Genomic DNA, 25185 nt, shown 5'->3' with positions numbered 1-25185 from the left:
CCTGATGAAGGTAGGATTCCAATAAGTATCCACCACAGAAACGCATTGACGCTTGTGTGTTTAGAATTGGTTAGATCTAGGAACTACCTCATGTCGAAATCTACTATGAAACAATAGACTGATGGTTCCATATAAATTGATTCTCACTGGAAATAACCATTCTTCGATGAATGTAATCATTTCATGCAATGTTCTTGCTCTCTAGTACTTCTTCTTTTTAACATACACTTTTATATGTATTTTATCATTGAGACTGTATGACTCTGTTGATAATTGTCTATGTAATTGTATAATTTTTAATAAATTGTGTACACATTATATCATTTAAAGTTCTTATCATTTTGTTACTTGTGGTTGTTCGTGGGGGTTCACATTGAAACTTGAGTCTCGATCGATATTGTGGTGCCTTCAGCTCTGGTTAGGAAGAATGGTGCTAGATGTATGTATGACAGAATAGTATATATTTGAAGAAAGGTGGTCTTTATAGAATGCGCGATAACCTTGTTCATACAAGACCCAAAAGTAAGCCACCCTTGGGAGCGTCAACACTGTGGGACCTTCCACCAGTACAGGGCCACTATCCCTGTGGTTCCTGTTCTGTATGTCCCCAGACACAACAAGCAAAATCGATTGATCTAGGGTTGGCCAAACCTTGGATTTTACGCAAACATACAAATTGTAATTCTGACAAAGTGATTTACCAGATTACATGCCCTTGCTCACTTCGATACATTGGCATGACCACACGTAAGATTAAAACCCGTATCAGCGAACACAAGAGCACCATAAGACGCAATAAACAAGCTACCAGATTGACTAGTCACTTCCTCGCTCTTAATCACAAACCTGAGGACCTGAGATGGATTATCCTGGAACAACCTTTTATTCCATCGCACATCAGTGATATTACGAAATTTCTTTTCCTCAAAGAGCAGAAATGGGTGTTTTCAATTAAAGAGCGATGTCCAGGGTTTAAATGACCAAATACCATGGACATCGCTGTGATGACCTGCAATATAGAGTGCTAATGTGATTTTTCGTGAGATTCTCCACACAACTTGAGTTGCTCTACTAGACTTTGACCAGCAGTATAGAGTGCCAGCGTGATTCCTTGTGAGATTCTCCCCACACAACCTAATTTGTTCCATCAGACTTATAATAGCATTGTTATACCATCTCTTATTGACCACTAGCCTCATCACTGTCGGGAGAACATGTCATCATTCCCGTAACTTATGCGCGCATTTTTTCAAAATATTAAAAGCGCGCTCCACTTGGCTCACTTTGATTACTTTCAATCATTACAATAATGGATCTTGGGTTCCATAATAAGACATGTAAGCGTCCCAAAACATTGCTATATTCCTGGGATGAACTACTACTGACTAGGTTAACATATCGCTCGGCACTCAAACTACAACCCCCATGATGCCCGGATCACGTGCTACCGCGTCATCTGTGGGCGTCCTCTGTGGACGCTATTCCGGCATCTTTGTTTTGGATTGTATAAAAGACGGATGGGATCAAGACCGCTTACCTCCCCTCTGGCTCAGCAGTTGCCCGAGGTACCGACGGAGAGGTAAGACCGGTGCACACACATTATGCTCTGCACGTTACGCATGACTCGTATAGATGATTTTTTCAACTTGTTATGCCGCTGAAGCAATACTACAGGGGCTGTCTGCAGGGGCTGATCTGCACGCTACATATGGCTCGCACACATGATTTTTCTATCTGTTATGCCGCTGTAGCCATACTATAGGGGCTTTAAGCTAGCTCCCCTTCCAATCCAGATATCGGACATTATTTGTTCCCTCTGTTATTTCATATACATGCCTGTTCTCGATAGACGAAACTGCATATATGATTAGAGATGAGTGCAGACAATATCATTCCTGTGTGTCTGCACACGAGTTAACAACGCTACGATATTTCTCTACTCATTATTAGATTACCATCAGTAATATTCTGCTCAGACAGGGCTTTACCCCGGTTACAGGACTATGCCTATGTTTTTCTGCCCTGGGTTTTTAAGGATAAGCGTCTCCAGTTTTTTAAGGTAGTGTGTCACATTACATTATGGACCATGCCTCTTATTCATTGTTTTAGAGCGGTGCCTCCTGTTTCCTGAGCAGTTGCCAGGTGAGGCGAGGCGAATACCCAGATTTATTCGGGTAAGTGTTAAAACTTGTTGTACCTTTATCTTTTTGAAAGGGTTTCTCCTACTAATACGTATCTGGCATAATTGAACATTAATTTGATGCGTTGTGTGACCTATCATCCATAAGGCTTCACCTTTGAAACATTATTTTCATTATGTTTGTTTCCACCTTACAGGTAATTTCTTCCACACCTATTCCAGGTGCAGGTAGTATGATTTACCTTTTTCACATTTAAGATGCAGTAGCTTATATGGTCCTGACGAAAGCTAGGGTACATCCACCCAAGGCTGAAACATGTCGACCACCTCCACCACAGTTATTTGTTAAAACTGTCAAAAGCACTGTTTTAATTTGGTACCAAGGCAGCACCTCATTAAACAATTTTTGTGCCTTGTTCCCAATTTTATTACACCACACTCACTTAATTGCACTGCACACATCACCCCACACAAATCCCTAGAGTGGTCTTCTCATAGGAACAACATTGCCACACGAGCATCCGGGACGTACTCTGAACCCTGCCTCATGACAACTTGGCGGCATCCGGTTTCCAGATAAGTCCCTGGTTTCCCAAATGATGAGGCAAGCCACTTCATGTGGGTGATGGGAACCTTCAATGCATTCATAGATCTTAAATGCATGCACATATTCAGAGAGATATTTTGGTAGGAACACATTTTTGATGGTGTAGCTGTATGAAGTTCACCTAGCCCTATAGACTCACAGTTAGTTTTGTATTTAGATTTTGGATTGGGATTTTTTCTGTTTGAGTCTTTAAACTTGTATCCCGTAGACCCCCTACTCTTTTTGAGATTCTTTTTCATTGGGTCTTTATAGATACCCAAGCGAATATATTTTTCTTACGAAATTAATCACTTAGCCAATGTGTGTCAAAAGGAGAGGCTATGGCCTAGGTCGGGATACCGGAACAGAATGATCTCTGTTCTGTTACAACTGTTGATCGACGAGTAGGAGATAGAAGTTTCTTCGGAGAGCGGTATGCAGGGTGTGCACACCTGAAGAATGATGACAACAACGAGCTGTTAGTGGCCTCGTTCGCCCGGAAGGAGGGAAATCAAAAACAGCCCCCAATATTGTTTATGGTGGAGATTTGAGGCACCTTTGTAACAGCATTGCTAGACACTGGGAGCTCTGTCAACGTCATTGACTCAGTAAAGTTTAACAAGATCACGCTACACCCCAAGCTAGCTGCCACCAAGGCATGGTTCTACATTTACAGCGGCACGGAACTGCTGCCCATGAAGAGAACATTGGAGGTCAACGTAGTATGGGATGTCTGACTGATGAGAGCCCACTTCCATATCACTTAAGTAGACGCAGGCATTCTCATGGGCTTCCACACTGCAGAGAACCTGGGACAGGCGTTCTTTGCCAGACAATTACACTAGTCGCATGCCACGGCCTTCATGCAAAAATTGTCCCAGCTATTCAGAGCTCTGGGGCTTCTTGAGGGCAAACATGACTTTTTGCACATCGAAGGGGCAGTAAGACCCATGGCACTACATCATCAGATTGTTCTGTTTCACCTGATGCTGCAATTGGATAAAGAGCTGTGGGACCTACAACAGAAAAGGCCTGTCAAGAAAGTCACAGGCAGTAAGCCCTGGGTGTCCTAGTTAGTGATTGCACCAAAGTCCAAGCAGCCAGGGGCTATTCGGTTATGCGTTGGCAGAAAGCTCCCACAAAAAGGCATCCGAAGGGAGCGACACATTAAACCAACTATGGACAACCTAATGGGCCCACTGGTTCTCTAAGCTTGATCTTAATGCCGGCTATAACCAGCTAGTGCTTGTGCCTGACAACCACTACATTAAGACCTTTTTGACACACATAGGCCCAAGGAGGTAGCGAAGGCTCAACTTCTGCATCTCATTGGCTGTGGAGATGTTCCAAAACACCATCAAGAAGACCCTCTCCTGCCTGCTGGGGATGTTGAATTTAAGTTACAATACCCTGATTTTCTCTGGTACCCTTGAGGAACACAATATGTGGCTGAGGGCTACCTTGAGATTGTTGGCAGGATGTGGATTGATGTTGCAACAGAAATGCTCATTCTACAAGAACTCTATTGCATTTTTCAGCTGTGTGTTTTCAAGAGATGGCCTAATGGTAGAACCGAAGAAGGTGGAAGCAATTCAAAGTGCATCTATACCTCAGAATGAAACTGAGGTGAGAAAGTTCCTCAGTATGGCGACATACTGTGGCCAGTTTATCCCAAACCTAATTATCCTGTCTGAGCCACTGAGGACCCTGACGAGAGCAGATGTTCCATGGGAGTGGGGCTGAAAAATGGATATGGGAGGGCGGAGCTTGCCTGGCCTCAAGATGGCCGCTAGGTAACCGAGCTCCTGCACACATCGCTTTTATCCTACAATAATATCCTTCATCCACAGTGGTTAAGGCCGCAAATTACATGCAGAAAACGGCGCTGTGCACTGGCCACGCATTGAACCGCTCATTTTCCGGATTAGACAATATGCGGAGATGGATGGGGCCCCGGCCCGTCTGCCTCGGAGGAGCTGTTGTGGAGGCCGGCGAGACCTGGGGGTCCCCCGCTGCTGCGGCCTCAGTGAGTCAGGGCCAGATGTGGGCAACCAGGCTGTGGCACGTGGGCTCGGCAGGGGCTATGCGATCATTTGCGGCCTGCGGGGGGACTCCCTGGTGTGTCGGTGGTTGGGCCGCATCTAGATGCAGTGTCGTTGCTCGAGAGACGGAGCCGGTCGACTGCCCCTGCCCTGAGGTGGTTTGGGCTCTGCCTTGCTCAGTGGGGGCCTTGGGAGCGATCGTAGTCATTTGGTGCTGCCCCCCACCCTGCATCCAATTTCAAAGGTGTGGATCGTGTGATAGAAGGTGCCATTTTGTGCTGGGGCTTGGCTGTGCCCACAGCCCCGCAGTGGACCTCCAAGCTCCCCTGGTGACTGCAGCAACATGTCAAGCTCTCCTAGGTCCGGAGAAGTTGTTGGCTATGCCCACCCATCGGCGCTGCAGCGCTCAGCATTTGTGTTACCAGAAGGGGACAGAGGCCTAGCCATTGAAGATCAACAAAAACCCTGGGGTTGGGAGAGACATCTCGGGAGGAAGCCAGTCAGTGAGGTATACCATGGACAGCCAATGCATATAGGCATTCGAAGATTTGCTTCTAGGGACATTTGCATAGCGCTTGCTGCTAGATTGGTTCGATAGAGCAGCCTCGCATCATAGTTGTAGGCCTCAGGCCTAAGTGCCAATCAAACAACGGCAGCATGGGGAACACAACTCAGCGGAAACTAAAATTTGACGAGTGCAAATCCACTAGATCTAATGAGGATGGCACAGACACTGATCCAGGGGAACATGTAGCCTCTGGTCCTGAGCCAGAGGAAATCTACGCCATATTTTGGAGGCCAGGCAACAGAGCCTCTACACCATAGATGGAATAATAGACTTTCTCTCCTTTCGTTTTGACCGCATGTCAGAAAGGTTGGTCAAACATGCGGAGAGAATATACATGGTGGAAAGGCGAGTTTCGGAGATTGAGGATAGTAATGTGGAGACCTCAAGTGCGCAGAAGCAGGAGGCGAAGCTTGTGGAGTTACTACGGGCTACGACAGAAGATCTTGAAGCGCACTCTAGGCACAACAGTTTGCGCATAGTGGGTCTCCTGGATTCCACTTCCACAGGGAACATGGAGCTCTAAGTGGAGATCTTACTTATCACTCTAATGGGCAATGACACATTCTCTGCAATGTTTGCAGTGGAGCAGGCACATTGGTTACTGGCACCAAGGCCTCCCCGGGAACCTCTCACTGACCTATTATTGCCCATGTGCTCAACTACCAAGACTGGGATGCTGCACTGCGGAAAGCATGTGAGTTATGATCACTCAACTTTGAGGGCTCCATGTTGTAACTCTATCTGGACTGCTACCCACAGGTCCAGGAGACGCGTAGACGCTTTGCGCCTGTCAAACTCAAGCTTAAAGAGATGAACATGCCATGCTTTACCTGGCTGCTTGAATGTTACACTTGGCCGGAAATCAAAGGTGTATGCGGACCCGGGAAGTGCCCAACAGGCACTTTAAGGCTATACTAAGGCATATAACAGTTCCCAGGCAATGGTGGATAAGGCGGCAGACAATACGTTCGGGAGTTCGCTAGACCAAAACGATTGACATATTGGGACGAGTGAACTGGGCGCTCAATAACCAGACATAAACTTAATGAGGACTACATGGTCGGTGAGACAAGCTATTTCTGTTATACTGTTGTACCTGTGACTAGCAAATTCATAGGCTAATTTCCATACGGGCGTCACTCTGCATCCATCCACAGTTGGCGGCATCACTCTCCATCTGTCCACTGTTGCTTGTTTATTGAGAAGCAACAGTGGACAGATGCAGAGTGACACCGCCATACTTAAGGATTTAAGACCCTATTAAATGAAGAGCACATAGAAACCCTGTGATATATCACTCAGGCCTAAGTAGGCAGCATTATACCAACATTGGAGGTTATGCCCTATTTGTGCTGGAGGTTCAACAAAGAAAGGAGGACAGAGTGGCTAGCTGTTGTTCAAATATGCATTTCGTATTGATCCTTATACAAGATGTTTTTTAAAAGCATTCTCTGGTGTTGGGAGAAGCATTTTATATTGCCTGACAAGGAGTTTCAGGATAGAAGTGACTTCTGCACTCTGGTCAATCTACTTTTTAAGATATCATCAGAGATACCAGAGGCATTATATAGATGTTGCAGTGTTACAAGAAACACACTTAGTGCCAGCTACTGGCCTGTTGACACAGAGGAGAATGAAGGGCACCTGTGTGGTGGCTGGCTTCACTTCTCAAGCAAGGGGTCTCCTGCTCAGGGTCAGACAGGGGTCTAACATAACAATACAAACAGTGGCACTCAATACTGAAGGTCAATATGTTATAGTGCATAGTCGCAAAGGTAACCTTGATGTACAAGTTATGGGAGTGTATGGTCCTAATTATGACAATCCTCAATTCTATCATACACTGCACACAAAGTTCATTGCAAACACAACAGTGCCCACTCTGTGGGGAGGCAGCTTTAATTTTAATTGCGTGCAATCCCCTGCACTCGCTGCTCGTAAGGCCCCCAGCACCCACCTGCAGCAGCACCTAAGGCAGTTGCAGCAATAGCAGAGTCAGAAGACCTGGTGGACATATGTCAACACCAGTCACCAAGGAACAGAGAGTACACATACTACTCATTGGTATATGACATCCACACGTGGATAGACTACTGGCTGGTGCCCCACTCTCTAGTCCCGTAAGTAACATACTGCAAGCACCTTCCACGTACATATTCAGATCACTCCCCAGTTAAATTACAATTGGAAATAGACAATATTCTGCCCAGGGTCCGGACATGGCAGTTTCCCCAATATTTCCTGCTTAATGAGGTGTTTAGAATGGAATTTTCGAAGGAACTAGATCTATTATTTGCCATCAACCTGGGCAGTGTCCCTAAGATGGCCACCATATGGTAAGCATTTAAGGTCTTTATTAGAGGCGTGGTCATTTTAAAACACGCTGGGGTGCTTCACTCCATTAGGGGTCAACTACAAAGACTCAAGACTGAATTAGCAGGGCTGGAACAACAAGCGACAACAGACTCATCTCCGGAGGTCCTGGGCCAGTTTAGAGCTAGTAAAGATGAATATAACAACGAAGCCTTAGCAGAGGTGGTGTATCTTGGAAATTATGCTTCTGCGAAGGTGTATGGAGAAGGGAACTGATGCTACACTAGCTGCCTTGACAAGGACGTCAGGGGGGTTGAACGAGGTATTGGAGTTGCAAGACGAACACGATACGGTACTGCACAGAGCTGTACAAATAGCGGACAGATTTCACGCCTATTGCACAGAACTTTACAGGTTGCGGCCATCTGACACTGATGAGTTGGATGAAGAGTACCTATCATATATAGACATGAAATGGTTGACAAACTCACACAGGGAGCACCTGATGGCATCATTACGCCCTACCGAAATCACAGCAGCATTGAAAACAATGGCCAACCACAAGACCCCGGGGTTGATGGACTAACAGTGGCCTTTTACAAAGAATACATTGACCAGCTGCTTCCGCATCTGGTACATTTATTTGAGGAAATGGCTATAGATGGAGTGATGCCCCCAAGTATGAGAGAGGCCACTCTGATCACACGGCTAAAGAAAGATAGGCCTCCTAACCAATGTTCTTCATTCAGGCCGCTCTTGCTGCTTAACACTGATACCAAGATTTTTGCTAAAATTCTTGCCAATCCTCTTGTCCCCTTGCTCCCTATAGTGGTAAACCTGGAGCTGTCGCGCTTTCTGCAACCCCGATCATTAACAAACAATTTGCGCACCCTGTTTGGCACCATGACCATTATTGACCAAGAGATGCAGGCGGCAGCAGTTTTTCTTGATGCAGAGAAGGTCTTCGACTCATTCGAATGGCGCTTCCTGAGAGCTGTACTGAGAAAAGTGAGAGTAGGGGAGATATTCCTCAAACTAGTTGGCGTTTTATATGAGAAACTCACTGTGTGTGTGCGTGTGAATGGACATCTTTGAGAGCCAATACACATCACTAGGGGCACACGGCAGGGGTGCCCTTTGTCACCCCTCCTATATGCGCTTGAGGGGAAGCCCCTGGGGTGCGCGTTGGGCGAATACCACGGGTACCGCAGTTTACGGTTCCCCCAGTATAACTTGATAATCGCTGCTTACACAGACGACACACTTTTATATGTCAAAGAGCCCTGGCGGAACTTAACACCTGTTTTGCAGGAAGTAGAACGCTTAAGTCAACATTCGGGCTTACGCATCAATTGGAACAAATCTATAGAGTTCTCTCTTACCCCTTGTACAGTACAGGTGGTGATAGATTACCTTTTTGCGTGGACGACAGAGCCGACTCGCTACCTGGGTGTCCAGATTCACACTGACCCAGAAATTGTGGTTTGCGAGAACTACAGTAGGGCGATAAATAAACTGTCAGAATCTATTGAGAAGTGGATTCACTTGCCTCTGTCGTTATTGGGGTGTATCTCACTTTTAAAAATAATAGTGCTACCATGTTTTCTGTTCTTGTTCATCAATGTACCTATTCTAATGTTGAAATAAGTTTTTATTGGACACTTCGATCTCTTCTGCTCTGGTTGGCCTGGGCCAGGAAGCAGCCGCGAGTGTGATGAGAGACACTTACAAAGCCCTATTTAGCAGGGGGACTTAGTGCCCCCGACTTTGAATTATACTACTGGGCTGCTCAGCAGATGCACGCATATCATTGGCTGCATGGCGCTCCAGACACCCCACAGTTATTCATTGAAAAAGCGGCCGCTCAGTCCCATTCACTACCACAGTGCCTCTCTGAGACACCGATTAGGCGCTATCACGTCATAGACCCGGTGGGATGCATGAGGAGGCTACAATGGAGGGCGGCTGGAATGCGAGGCCTCACTTTACTCTATTCTCCAAAATTACCATTGGAAATGTGTGGGTGGTTGCTAATGAGAAAGAAGAACGAGTTCATCTCAGCAATACATGCGTTAGGCATAAACACTATGGGCAACTTTTTAGGTCTCGCCTGATCCAGGACATGCGAAGGTCTGGCTGATACATTTAGGCTTTTCCCCTGCCACCAGCTTGCAATTACACGCACAAGCATGCGCGCCTCGCTCCACCCCTCCATGTGCCTCTCTGTCCTGTTCTCCTTCTTTGCGCCCCTCTTGCTCCCCACCCACAACCCGCCCTTTACCTTCTTTACTCCTTCCGCCTTCCTCTGTTCCCTCCCCTTTCTCTTCTTCGCGTCCGTCCATCTGTCTCCTCGTCCCCCTCCCACAGTTCCTCTGTGACACTCGCGCTCTCCTTTCTCCTGCACCTTGGCTCCTCCCCTCTATGCCTCACCTTCGTCTTCTCCCGTCTTTCCCTATGCCCTCCTTGCTCCCAGTTCCAGCGCCGTTGGGCCTTGCCCTCGCACCCCCGTGTTTCACTCGCAACGTTTCCTGTTCTTCTCGCGCACCCTGTCTGCCGCCGTCCAGCTTTCTTACTTCCAGTCTCTCAAGCCTCACAGCATAATTCTTGTTTTATCGTAGAAGCAGTTTGTACAAATTACGGATAAGTAGCTGCTCATTTTCATTCTTCAGATTGGTCCTGCTAAAGCGCGCCTAATGTGACACGGTCCACCTTTTTTTATTATCGCTAAAAATTGGCAGTCACATGATCAGCGTGGTTTGGTGCATTGCTCCATGCACTCTTTGCAGTGCATGTTTCATACATATCGTATTTCTTTCTGTCCATGGACCTTTTGTGTTTGCTGCCTTGCTCAGCTGGGTCATTCTTGAGTGTTATGCACTCGTTTTTCAGTGGCAAGTACATCGTGGATGTAGTTTCCGGAATCAGTTCACAAGGGAATTATTGGTTATTTTCATCAAGTAACGACAGTTGTATATGCCCATGCTGCCGTTTGTGGCTGCGTTGGGCTTCGTTCTTTCCGCTCTGTTGTATACTGGAGCATGCATGGCTGCAAGTGTGGGTGTAGAGTGTGGTCCGCGGGGTAAAGAGGGGAAGTTTAGCTTCACTTTCATACATCGATGCAGTGATGAGAGAGTAGCACATCCATACTTATCTTTTATTTGCACCTTATTCATTAGCCTCCTGATGGTCACAGTTGGGAGTTTTTTCACCCAAAGGACCGTGTTTTTATAGGCAGTCTCCAAAAGTGTAATGTTATTTACTTAAGACCAAATTGGTTGGCGGGTTTAATTTCTTAAACACTTGTGCCTTCCGGTAGCAGACATCGGGTCAAGTATAGCACCTGAGGCCCGTGTTTAAGATGAGATGTTTAGCTGTGTTGAAGTTATTATTGAGATATTTAAGCAGGCAAACGTTACAGTAGCATTGGGTCTGTAACTTTAAAGGATGCTATCCCCAGTACCAGCATCACTCTGGACAACCACAGCAACACTCTGCAGCGCCACAGCGTCAATCAGCATCACCACAGCAACAGTCAGCATCACCACAGCATCACTCAGGGCCACCACAGCATCACTCAGGGCGAGCACAAAATCACTCAACGCCACAACAGCATCAGTCAGCACCACAACAGCATCACTCAGCACCACCACAGCATCACTTAGCACCACCATAGCATTACTCAGGGCCACCACAGCATCAGTCAACATCACCACAGCATCAGTCAGCAGCACCACATCATCACTCAGCACCACCACAGCATCACTCAGGGCCACCACAGCATCACTCGGGCCACCACAGCATCACTGTGCACCACAACAGCATCACTCAGGGCCACCAAAGCATCACTCAGGGCTGCCACAGCATCACTTAGGGCCATCACAGCATCACTTAGGGCCACTACAGCATCACTCGGGGCCACCACAGCATCACTCGGGCCACCACAGCATCACTCAGCAACACCACAGCATTACTCAGGGTCACCACAGCATCACTCAGGGCCATCGCAGCGTCACTTAGGGCCATCACAGCATCACTCACCTCACCACAGCATCAGCACAGCATCACTCAGCACCACCACAGCATCACTCAGGGCCACCAAGCATCACTCAGGGCCACCACAGCATCACTCGGGGCTACCACAGCATCACTATGCGCTACCACAGCATCAATCTGCAGCGCAACAGCATCACTCTGCAGCGCCACAGCATCACTCTGCAGCGCCACAGCATCAATCAGCATCACCACAGCATCAGTCAGAAGAACCACAGCATCACTCAGGGCCACTACAGCATCACTCAGGGCCACCCCAGCATCACTCAGGGCCACCACAGCATCACTCAGGGCCACCGCAGCATCACTCAGGGCCAGCACAGCATCACTCAACACCACCATAGCATAACCCAGGGCCAGCACAGCATCACTCAGTGCTTCTTACACTTTTTAATTACAACTTCTTAGCACGCTGCAAAGAAGCCACACTTCTCTACAGCACAGCTTAGAAACATTGTCAAAGTCAATAGCTCTACCGAAACACAGGCGCCCCAATGCATAGACAATAGGTTTTGCCTCTGGGACATTGTAAGTGTTTAGTTATCCAGCACAATATCCTTCATTAAACAACATCAAGTGTTGCATGGCTAAACACTTATAAGATCCCAAAAGCTAGAACTATTGGCTATGCCAATGCTTGTTTCTAGATGGGACAGTGACAGAGGGTCACACTCCAGACAGACTTTCCAAAGGCTCTCCTGCTTGCAGGGTTTAATTTATTTTGTGCACACCATGTGCTACAAGCAACATTGGGAGAGGGCATGTAAGAGCCACCGGAATTCACTCCGCTAACATACCTGCTACATGACCAAACCCAGCAGCACATTAATTCGATACTATACGCATTCGCCAATGCAGACACAGACCCCCCTATCTCAAACGCACTACTGGAATGGCGTGCAGAATTGCAGATAGATATCACTGAGGAATAGTGGGGATATTGCTGTATGATCACTAAGAATATTTCACAAAATGGTAGACAGTGCCTATTACACTTTAAGTTCCTACAGAGAGCATACTACACTCCAGCTCGCATGTACAAGTGCAGACTCAGAGATGATGACAGATGCATGAGATGTATGAGATGCGGGGCGACCAATGCACATTTCACACACCATGCATGGGATTGCCCGGGTGTCCAGAGGTTCCGGGAAGCAGTACACGTTGCACTACAAGACATAGCGGGAGTGAATCTGCGCTTAACTCCATTAGAGGTGCTGTTGGGCTACACTAAGGAGTTTCCTAAAAGCACAAGCAAATTGATAGCACTAGGCATCCTGATAGCAAAGAGTAGGGTTGCTACGCAATGGATGAAGGGACCTACGCCCACAATAAATGAATGGTGTACCGATTTGTCCCGTTGCAATATCCATTCTGAAAACGTCATCGCCCTCATGCCTATAAGATGTCAACTTAAAAACATTTGGACACCGTTTCGGATATCTGGCCAGCAACTCCAGACCACAGACGAAGAAGCAGGTGAAGACCGAGACAGGACGGGGGTTGGTTGACTCAGCGGTGGCGCCCGGTGTAGGAACTGCTTCCCCGACGAGATCACCACCTTTGTGTTGAGGTTGGTAAGATTACAACAGTAAAAGTCAGAATATTTCTCCTGAGCATAGAGCTTTCTGATGTCTCTAATTTCTTTTTGTTGTTTTTCTTTTCCTGTGTAGGATGAATAGCCCCAATGCAAAGGGTTAGAGCCCCCCAAATTTCAAATGCTTTTTCAAAACCGAATGTGTATATGCATTTAGCTGTAACTGTCAGGATTGGTTCTTTGTCTTGTGGCTGCTGCTATATGTAATGCAATGACTAGTAGATATATGCTTTGTATACAAAATGAAAATAAAGTAAAAATAATATATGGCATTTGGACAGGTGAAAGAAGTCCTCCTCAACAATGCCACCATGGCATACTTCAACTCTCAGAAAAGGACAGTGCACATGGTTGATGCTAACCCAGTAGGGCTGGGAGCCATTTTCCTGCAAGAAAAGACAGAAGGTTTGTGGGTACCCATTGCGTATGACACCGAGAACCGATATGTTCAAATCAAGCAGTAGGCCTTGGCCATCTGATGTCCATGCTGCCATTTCAACCTGTTGGTCCAGCTACTTGAAGGAATAGCCCGACTGGCACCTTCTTGGATTGAAAGGTGGGCAGTGCAGCTGCAGCCATACTCCTTTGAGGTAATCTGCAGCCCCAGAGTGAACAACCCGGCGGACTCCCTGTCAGCACTGGAAGGCCAAGATCAACAGAAGAGGATGAGGGAGCTGTGGACTTCGTGAGGATGGTTGTGCACGAAGCGTACCCAAAGGCGCTATCGATTGAGGAGATCAGGGAAGCGACGGTGACAGACTAAAGCTTATTGAAGGCCAAAGAGGTGCTTTCAAAGAAACAGTAAAAGACACACAAATCAATTGTTTGTTTTGAATTTGTCACCCCGAGCGGGACTCTCCATGCCACTGGAGCCTGACTGATGAGGGGTGTTACACTGAAACAGGTCCCAGGATGCTTTTTTCCGTTCCAGGAAAACCTGGCCTGGCAGTTCGGGCTGGACTCTTCCAATGGGGAACAGGGTCAAGACTGATATGCATATGGCTGGTTTTGTACTGGAATGGCATGGGGAGCAAAAAAAGATACATTTATGTCCAGATCTCTGTATTGGGGTGAATGTCTGACATTGTTCAGCATTCTGTCCATCAATAGTTCTTTTTGCATTTGTCACCCCGAGTGGGAGGTGTATGCCCAAACATAGGTCCCTTGCTCTCCATGCCACATGAGTCAAGCTAGCCTGGCTAATGAGGGGTGTTAATCAGAAACTGGTCTCTCAATGCTCTTTTTCCGGTCAAGGGAAAACCTTGCCTGGCAGTTTGGACTGGACTGTTCCCAAGGGGAACAGGATAAAGACTGATTTGCATATGACTGGGCTTGAACTGGAGTGGCATGGGGAGCAAAAAAACGATGGATTTAGGCCCATATCTCTGCACTGGGGTGAATGTCTGACATTGTTCAGCATTCTGTTCATCAATTGTTCTTTTTGCATTTGTCACCATGAGTGGGATGGGTATGACCAGACATGGGTCTCGTGCTCTCCATGCCACTGGAGTCAAGCTAGTCTGGCTGATATGGGGTGTTACTCCGAAACAGGTCCCAGGATGCTTTTTTTCAGTCCTTCAAAGACCTGGCCTGACAGTTCGGGTTGGACTGTTCCCATGGGGAACAGGGTCAAGACTGATTTGCATTTGGCTGGGTTAGAACTGGAAAGACATGGGGAGAAACAAATTATGGGGCTATACCTCTGTACTGGGGTGAATGTCTGACATAGTTCAACATTCTGTTAATCAATTGCTCTTTTGGGATTCAAAGTAACAGTGGCAGAACTTCCTCAATGGCTACAAGTGACTAACACACACCGAGCAGAAAACAAGGAGCCAGCTCTGGAGAGTCAGAAATTAGTTGAACACCAGCAAAGAATGATTTCGCTCAGAGGCCAGCAGATTGTGGTACCCCAGAGTCTGTGGACCAGGGTGATTGAGCTGGCCCATCAAGACCATCAAGGGGAGGCTAACGGACAAGGTGTGGTTCCCCTGGATGGACACCCAGGTAGGTGAAAAAGTACGCATTTTTTCCTCTTGCGCTATTATCAGTGTGCACCCACCACCAGCACAAGTGATCATGGAAGAACAGAGCCTGAAGCTGTGGTTGAAAGTCAATATTGACTTTGGGAGTTTACCAGACTGCCGCCTCAGAGCAGTAATGATAGACTCCCACACCAAGTTCCCAATGGTGGAGCTTGTGCAGTTGACCACATTTTCGAGGGTGAAACAGGTCTTGGAAACAAGTTTTGCCCTGAATGGCCTTTCCAAAGAGCTAAAGGCTGACAATGGCGCACCTTTTCAGGGGCAAGAATTTCAAGAGTATCTTGCCTCACTTGCCATCTGACACAGGAAGGTGAATCCACGATGGCCTCATGCCAATGGAGAAGAAGAATGTTTCAATAGGACATTAAACTAAGTCATACGAATAGAGATGGAGCAAGGCTAGGAGGCCGAGTGCTGCCTTCACAGGTTCCCGAGGGCATATCAGTAAGCCCTGCACAGCACCATTAACTGTGCTCCAATAGATATTCTGTTTCAGAGATGTACACAGGACAGCATCTCTGCTGGTCCGGACTTGCAGCTATCAATCCTGGACGTTCAGGCCAAGCAAGACAAGAGAAGAGCAACCAACAATCGTGCAAGCCTGGACAGAGGGGTGATGTCACTGATGCTGAATGTGGGGATCACGTCATCATGTGGGACTGCCACCCTGGCTGGAAGTTCAACACCCCCTTTGAAAAGGAAACTTAGCATGTCGTTAAGGTCAGAGGGACAATGGCCACTGTCCAGCATGGTCAGAACACCACTCTCCGGAATTTGTCTTGGTTCAAGGCGGTGGTTACACCTACCGGGGAACAAGACAGTGGTCCCGGTGAAGGAGGTGAAGTGAGCTGGGAAGGGCCAACAATGCCAAGCTTACCAGGCAGGGAATTTCAGTATGGCCCAGTCATACCACCACATTTTACCCCAGTCATGGACCGTCAGCAACCAGCTGGCATGCCAACACCCAGACTTGTGAAAACACGGACATTCTCATTCTGGCTAGTGGGAGTGATGAAGGGGTCTAAAGTCAGAGGTATTACCTTCATCCAAACCTGCACTCAGAACTGCCTGGATGGCTGGGTACACCCAAGTAAAAGTTGAAAGGGATGTAGAGTGCCACCTGGCCTCCACAATACAATGTATTTGCATGCACCCTGAGGGCTGGGCTTGGCTGGGCTTGGCCCAAGTGTATAAATAAATGGCAGGATGGTCGCCATGGTTGTATGGTGCCACAGCGCAGCCTCCCCATGTGTTCGCCAGGTCGCAAACATAGCAATTACTACTGGGCCTATCGTCCTCATTTCATTCCTTAAAATTCTATTTCTACTTCCAAGGAGGGGTTTCTTTGCCTTCTTCATAGAAATAAGGATGGCTTGAGTACTTCAGGAAGTAGGTGGTGTGTATTTCTTATTTCCTAATGGCTGGCATGAGAAGATTGAAAAAAGGGATAATTTATAGGAGATAGCTGTCTGGGAGAAGTGCATTTACCTTATCGTGTAAGAAATGGGGTCAGGAAGATGGCTCCTGGAGTAATAAAGAGCACTCGTAGATATTCAGCCATTTGTAAAGCATGATTAATTAGTTTAGTACCTGGGCCCATAGCAAAATCTCAGCCAGGTTGCAAAATGTTGGTGTGTAATTTCCACCTACTGTTTGCAGCCTGCCTGGTCATACATCCTTTGATTTTGCACACAACATTTTCACACGGAGGGACAATGCAAGGTAGTTTTTCATTATTTTTAATCTAGGTGGTGGAATAGTTTTTGGTTTCCACTGGCAACACTCTTGTTTATGCCATGGCACATGGCTAATTATTGTGCCGACTTTGATTTACCCTTTGCATAAGCCTTATTCCATGGAACTTCCTAAAAATAAGGAGCAATGGTTCAAATTTAATGGCAACATAGACCTCAGTTCAGCATGCCGCTGTGAGGTAAAATATGCCTTTAATGTTCAAACTCACTGGAACTCCATCATGTGCATTTTTAATGCCTTTTTGCACAATACAAAGCTCTCAATTACATCATGCAGTAGAAAAGTGAGAGATCTACCTAAGATAAGTAGCCACAGCTAATATAATGCCCCAGTAAAGGGTGGTACTGGAGTGCATCTTTAACTTCTTGCACATATTGAGTACGTTTCACAGTCAGTCAAAAGGGAGGATACTAACGAAAACAATGATCTAATTAAAGTTCTCGTTGAATATACTTGGAAAAGAATTGATAGATAAAAATTAACGCTGAGCAGTTAGTTTCGTAAATAAAAATAGTGAAATGTAGAACTGGTTTCATGCATATGGTCATATGATCAAAAGTCAAGCACTGCATTCACAACCCACTTGCTTGATCAAAGGCCATGCATTGCAGGCATAGAGGGCATGAGGGTTGGTTGCAGGGCATGGCTAAATTGAATGAACAATACAGTTACAAACAATACTAAGATTGAATATTTATGTTGAGTATCACAACCAAAGCCACTGATACCCTATTTTCTGTGGCTCTAGATACATTTCCCATAGAGTTTGAAAATGTAGGGATGAAAACCCCATATTGGCAGCACCAATTAATTACTGATGTTTCAATTTCTTATTTAAAAAATAATATTTTTCTAAACTTTGAAAGAAACACTACAGGTCATATTTGCTTCTGCATTCATAACACAGGTATACACAATATTCAAGGACATTTTTCTGAGAAGACACTCGTTAAGGAGCTTACAATCATATCTGTTCATTCCCTCGTCTTTCTTTCAGCTCCATCTCTGTGGTTGGGTAGAGACATATCTCTCCATGGTAGATGTTCCATTTGCCCCAGTTTTTGTCCCATTTTTTGGGACACCCTCTATTCTTGAACACTTCTTTCTCAGCAATCATGCATGTATCCATTTCCTTAGCCCACACTCTCGAGATCAGCACCTCCGCAGTTCCCCAGCGCATTGCTATATTGCTTTTGACTAATGTGTATCCCAGGGTGGCCCATTGCTGTTCTATTGTGGTGAGATCTGTTGCATCCCATATGTTAAGAAGTCCCAACTTTGGTGTTAAGTGTATACCTTTACCCATATTCACAATAGTGTATCCTGACCCCGAAATGGTTAAAATAAGACCTTTTTCAACTCCTTAGTAGGTGTATACCGCCAAAGCGTGAAGAAAATGATTCCTTTTGTTATTTAACCCTCACACACCCTATTGGTGTCATGCTTCATCGTCGGGTTCACCCCAACTCCTAAAGATCGGGGTGGGCTCAACCGTATCTCAGGGAGCACTTAGGAGATGTAGGCCAGGGGGACTTAAGATAAAAATCCTTCTCCACCTCCCAGGTGATGTAGTGGATGTTAGACCCCTGGTCTAATTAGCAGAGATACTATAGGATACTCCTCTGCACAGTTGTTGGAGTATCACAATAATCCGCATACTAATTGCACACTACTCCACCCTGAGGACGATGTTGTCTCTTGCCCGGATTGCAACTTCTCACTACATACAGGATTATGGAGAGAGTTCAGCGCTTTAACACCCATTACTCCTGTTAAATTGCATGAAAATCTGCTTTCCAAATGTGGCATCCCATTCACCGAGGAATTTTCCTTTTTTAGTTTTTACTGCCGTTCTCTCCCAAAGCACCAAGCTGATATCTTCGACTTCTTGACGAACAAACAGCCTGATGCTATCTTTCTTACAGAAACATGGCTCAATGCTAGCTCTGGCCCTGATGTAACCTCAGCTTTGCTGTCTAATTACGCCATAGTCAGGAAGGACAGGGATTTCAGAATAGGTGGAGGGATCGCTATAATTTACAACAAGTCCTATAACTGTAGATTTGAGAGTTTGCCGGTTATTGGTTGTGAAGCTGCATTATTTAAACTGACCTTAACTCCTCGTTTTACCCGGGGATACTGGTCTATAGCCCCCCATGGCCATCTGGGCAATGGGCCACAGCTTTTCTGGACCTACTTACCCCTCTCCTTCTTAGTTCTGCCAATTTTTCCATATTGGGGGATCTTAACCACCACTTGGATGATCCCTCTTGCGCAAATTAATAACACCTTTATTTCCGACCTGGCAGCAATGAATATGCTTCTTCGTAATTCAGGTCCCACTCACACAGCTGGTCATCTATTGGACCCCATTTTTTCTAATTTATCTAATATTGTTTGCTTCACTGCCACTCCACTCTGTTGGTCTGACAACTTCTCGGTTGGCTCAGGTTAGAGTTATCAGTGAATTTGCAAGCAGTTATTCCTATCACTCAATAAAAAAACTAGGAACTGGACATTGAAGCCTTTAACAAACTTCTATCCACTAATGTCCCCACCCTTAATAAAAAGTTTATTTCTGACTCAGTGGCCATTCAGAATTGGATCCAGAAAGCCATTGATGTCAGTCTTCCACCCTATATTAAGAGGGTGAATAATCACCGCCCCCCAGCCCCTTGGTTTACAGACAAGTTAAAAACTGAGAAAACAAAATGAAAAAATATGGAAAGACGCTGGAGGAGGGGCTATGCACCAGATTCCAAACTTGCCTACATACGAGCTAAGAGAGATTATCACTCTCTCTGCAGGGCTGCCCGTGCTGACTACATTTCCTCGACTATCATTGGAGCTCAGAAATGCTTAAAAACATTGTTCAAAATGGTGAAGGAATTATCAGGCTCTGAAACTCAGCCCATTCCTCCCAGCCTGAATGAAGGGCAATGTGAGGATCTCGCAAAAATTTTTATTAACAAAGTGGAAACAATATACTCAACCCTGAATGGTAATAAAACAGCTAACATCATTTCATCTCCGCCTACACTCTTTCAGGAAGCTGGCACGTTCAAGTGTAGAGACACATGCACCACAGAACCTACCAACAAGCTGGAAGCTTGGTTACCATTAGACATCACGGCCCTTAGACAGTATCTAGGTAGCATCAAATCAGGCTCCCCCGTGATCTCCTTCCTATACCAGTTCTACGGCAGCTTGAACTACCTTGTCTCAAAATAATGATGGAGCTTCTTAATTCCTCCTTAAAGGACGCCATCGTTCCCTCTGACTGGAAGGATGCAATGGTCCTTCCTTTACTAAAGAAGGCCAACGCCTACACTATCCTTTCCTCAAACTATCGGCCAATCTCTTTACTTCCAGCACTTTCCAAGGTTTTGGAAAAGCACATTAATGGGCAGTTGTCCAATTTTGTTGAGACCCAAAAATGTCTTCATCCATCACAATCTGGGTTTAGAGCTGGCTTCTCAACTGAAACCACACTTCTCTGTGTCACTGAAACGTTATGTCATCGATTGGATGCCGGATGCCGGACACAAGGTGGCCCTTATTTTACTTGACCTAAGTGTGGCCTTTGACACGGTGTCTCACTCCATGTTAATAAAGGCTCTACAATCTCTAGGAATCGTTGACTCAGCACTTAGATTGCTAACTTCATTTATTACTGACCGCACTTTTCAGGTCTTTTCTTCTGTAGCCACCTCCAGCATCCACTCCTCTCCCTATAGGGTTCCCCAAGGGTCTATCCTTAGTCCCTTATTATTCAACATCTATGTCGGACCCCTGGCAGTGATTGCAGAGGACGCTAGGTTGTCATTATTCTCTTACGCCGATGGCACCCAGATTATTTTCTCTCTCTCTCTGCGGGTAAGGAGACGGAACCATCTGTTCTCCATTCTGGGCTGAGCAAAATTGCATCATAGATGCAGCCCAATTTTCTTAAACTTAATGGTGAAAAAACCGAGGTCATCATCTTAGGAAATTTTTCTTCTAGGGACCACTCCATTGGCCAGCAGAAATGGGTGCTTTGCCTCGCCCATCTCTTCACATCCGGAACCTTGGTTTTATCATTGACGACTTATTATCTATGCGTCAACAAGCCGTGAAGGTGGTTGCAACCTGCTTCACCGTCTTGAAATGGTTGAAGAAAATTGTTTGGAGGTTGTCAAGCTCCACCCAGAGAACCGTAGTCTAGGCACAGGTAGCATCTAGACTGGACTACGGTAACATTCCCTACTTAGGAGCTAATAAGGACGTGACACGCAAGCTGCAGCTTGTGCAGAATTCTGCTGCAAGATTGCTTTGTCAGGTTCCTAGAGCGGCCTCCATCTCGGGCTCTCTGATAGACCGCCACTGGCTGAGAGTTGAGAGCCGGATCAAGTTTAAAGCTCTGAGCTACAGGTTCAGGGTTAAGCAGGGTACGGCTCCTCAGTATTTGCAAAATCTAGTCAAACCCTATTTGCCATCACGCACTCTTCGCTCCACCACCCAGGCTTAATTCATGGTGCCTAGGACTAGGCTGTCCCGTATGGGTGGTCGCTCCTTTGCTTACCTGGGCCCCTCTCTGTGGAATGCTCTTCCTCTACCACTCCAGAATGAAACCAGTCCCCCCCCTTTCGTAAGTTACTAAAAACCTGGTTGTTTAATCAGTAATTCCTTTCTTGCTCCTTCTCTGGCTTGGCGCCGGGAAACCCTTTTTGGGTAGCCGTTGCGCCCGATATAAATTAAAATAACATAACATAACAATAGGGGCAAGTTGGGAAGCTAGTATTTTTGCTAGGATTTTGGCTTCCGCGTTTATTAAAGAGAACAGTCGATAAGACCCACAGTCATTGGCAGGTTTCCCCGTCTTATAGAATACTACAATTGAGGCTATTCTTTGTACCTCTGGTAGGAGCCCTTTAGCGCACCTCTCAAGGTACATCTGCCGCGTGTGTGGCGTGATCAGTGAAGCTGTTGATTAAAGGAACTTGATATGGATACCGTTGGGCCCCATTACCTTCCCAGACTTTATGTTGCTAATTGCTAAACTGATTTCCTCACCTGTAATATCCTCCTCAAACGAGTCTCTATCGCTGGGGAACAAGGCAAGTAGGGGTATATCTGCCGATAATTGACGTGAGTCCTTCGCCGTGGTGGTGACTGAGGGGGTGTATATCTGCTCAAAATGGTCTGCAAAGGCTTCCGCAATCTCTTGTGGGTCTGTGATAGTATGGGTGTCATTCATACATAACCAGGGGACCCAGCACTCGGCCTGCTCTCTCTGTTAAAGCCAGGCAAGTAATTTGCCGGCTCTGTCTCCAAGCTTGTGTATTCTATGTTGGGTGGCCATATGTTTGGCTCCAGCCATTTCTTTGGCCAATGCCCTATGTTCAATTTGTTTGATATTTAATTTTTGCCTTTTGGCCTCGTTTGTGGACTGTGTATACTCTAGTTTGTGATTTTGGAGCTCTATCTCAAGCTGCTCTATCCTGTCTTTCTGGATTCTATTGTAGCCCACCTTGAGTGGTAATGCCTGGCCCTTCACTACTTTTTAGAGGCCTCCCATAATAGTTGTGCAGAGTCCACTGAGCCAACAACATCTTTGAATTAGTTTTCTGATTGTTGTAACAGGCTCACTTTTATGTTGGGGATTTTGAAAAGCCATGGGTTGAGTGGTATGGTATTTCTGTGCTGTTGATGATTAAGAGTGAATTAGGCCCAAACCGGGTTATGATCTGATACATCCCGCAGAAGATAGCATGGTTCCTTAAAGTTGCCTATGTCTGTGGCATGGGTCAAGAGATAATCTATGTGGGAGAGGCTATTGTGGGCGCTCGAGAAGTAAGTGAATCGAGGGATACCTGGATGAAAGTGGCACCATGTATCCGTGATGCCCATGGCATTAAGAAATTCCAACAGGGGTGTGGTGGTTTTTGTCAGGAGTCGTACTGGCTGTCTATCTATATGGTCATCCAGTGTCATATTAAAATCTCCCCCTAGGATTAATGTCCCAAATGGCAAATCCAGAATAATTTTCCCTAGGTCCATTAGCAGCAATTCCGGTGCGGCATAAACTGATATAATGTTAATTGACCGTCTCTCCCAGCTCTCCTCCAGAACAGCGAATCTGCCCAGTGGTCCGCCCATTTATGATGTGAACATATTGCTCGATTTTTATGTATTAAAATGACCGTGTCCCGGGATTCAGATGCGAATCCGACATGTACCATTAGCTTATATCCCACTCTATTCAGTGCTTTGCAGTTATTACCCACCAAGTGTGTTTCTTGTAGTAGGACTATGTCAAGGACCTGTCGTTTAAGGTGCTGTAACACTATCCCTCTTTTTAGTTTATCGCCCAGCCCGTTACCGTTCCGAGTTAATACATTCAGCAACGTTTCGATGAGATTTGCAGCCATTGCGCCCTTGGGTGTAATGTGTGTGAGTCGGGAAGTATATTATCTGGCATCCAGTCTTCGAGGAAGGTCCCACCAGTGGCCCCATAAACAGTTAGTTGGTGTGTTTTTGATAAAATCTTTGTTGGCGATGTAGGTGTGTGTACTTTGAAGATTTTAATGTGAGGTTTTAATCTTTCCTGCACGAGCTGTTTATTGACCTGTGTAATTTGAAACAAAAACAAATCCCCCCTCCCTCAACTGACTCCCCCTCCATGCCATCCTGCCAGTGGATTTCGAACTACCCACTTCTTAAACAAAGCAGAGTGCCTGTCACCCAACCTCCCAACTTAGAAAGGTACCCGTGATACAGCATCTCCCTCCCCGCCCATCCTTGAACTGTTCAAAACCATATTTGTAATGTGGTTGTCCCTAATAGCGAGACTTGTTATTGGTGTGGTAACCTATATTTACCCATCACATATGCTATATTTCAGAGTCAGATATATTGTCTAATCTGGTGTAGCAGTTGAGGGCTCACCCATGCATCCACTTAGATCGACTCCTCTGTGCATTGCATCTTCCTTTGGCGGGGGAACACCAATATCCATCCAGCTCCTAGAACTCAGGTCAGCAGCACCGCTACTTGCTCCGCCGCTCGCCTCTTGATATGGTTCGGTCCCGCTCCCAGAGTGTCTTTACCAGATTTTCCCACTTGTCACCACCCCTCCAACCAGTCCCAGGCTTCCTCCGGCGTGAGGAAGAACCAGTTTTTTCCGTTAGCTTCAGTGCACAATTTAGCAGGGATTATCACAGCATACTTTACATCTCGGTCTTTGAGTGTTTTTTTAACCTTTGCTTCTGAACTTTTATAGTGAAATCCAGAAAAAAGGATACCACACTGTTCTCAAATTTGATTGGGGGAGCATTGCGTGCTGTCTGTAGTATGGCATCCCGGTTGCGGAAATTGAAGACTCTGGCAACTATTGGTCGTGGAGAGGCCCCTGGTTTAGGCCGCCCTCCAGGGACACGATGAACCTGTTCAATTGAAAAATAGTTTGAGAGGCCCTTTGGTTGCAAATGTTGTGTGACTAACTCCTCGATGAAGAGGTCAGTTGCTGGGCCCTCTGCCCGCTCTGGGACCTCCAGGATGCGCACAATGTTCTGATGCGCCCTGCCCTCATAATTGGCCAGTTGTGACTCCATGTTGCACTTGTTGCTTAAGTTGGGAGGTGTTGGTAGAGATCGTTTTAGTGGCATCTTCAACCTCTTTGACTCTAGTGTCAATTTTCCTGAGGTCTGCTCTTATGTGAGAGATTTCAATGTTTACCGAGTCGAGCCATGACTCAAGAGAGGGCCGTACGTTATTTATGGCAGCCATTATATCTTGGAGTGTTGAATCAGACTGTCCGGATGTGTACTGTGGCTTCTCTTGGTCAGCTGCTTTAGTGGATAATTTTTTCTCCCAGTTTCTGCTCCACGCATATTTGTCAAGCTTTGTTTGTAATGTCGACTTACCACCTCTGCCGCCAGCCATCCTGAGCGGTCATGAGTTGTTTGTGTAGGGTTTTTTTTCAATCAGAGCTATGGTGCAGTACTTCCTGCTGCCTGCCTAGGGGTCACTTGCCTCCAGCCGCCTGTTGGGTTTCCCTAATTAGGCTTTGTTAGAATCTTGCCACCAGTTGTTGAGTTGCAGTTTTGGT

The sequence above is a fragment of the Triturus cristatus genome, chromosome 2_1 (genome assembly GCF_964204655.1).
Source record: "Triturus cristatus chromosome 2_1, aTriCri1.1, whole genome shotgun sequence".
NCBI classification, from domain to species: Eukaryota; Metazoa; Chordata; class Amphibia; order Caudata; family Salamandridae; genus Triturus; species Triturus cristatus.
Note: the sequence above shows the minus strand (reverse complement) of the source record.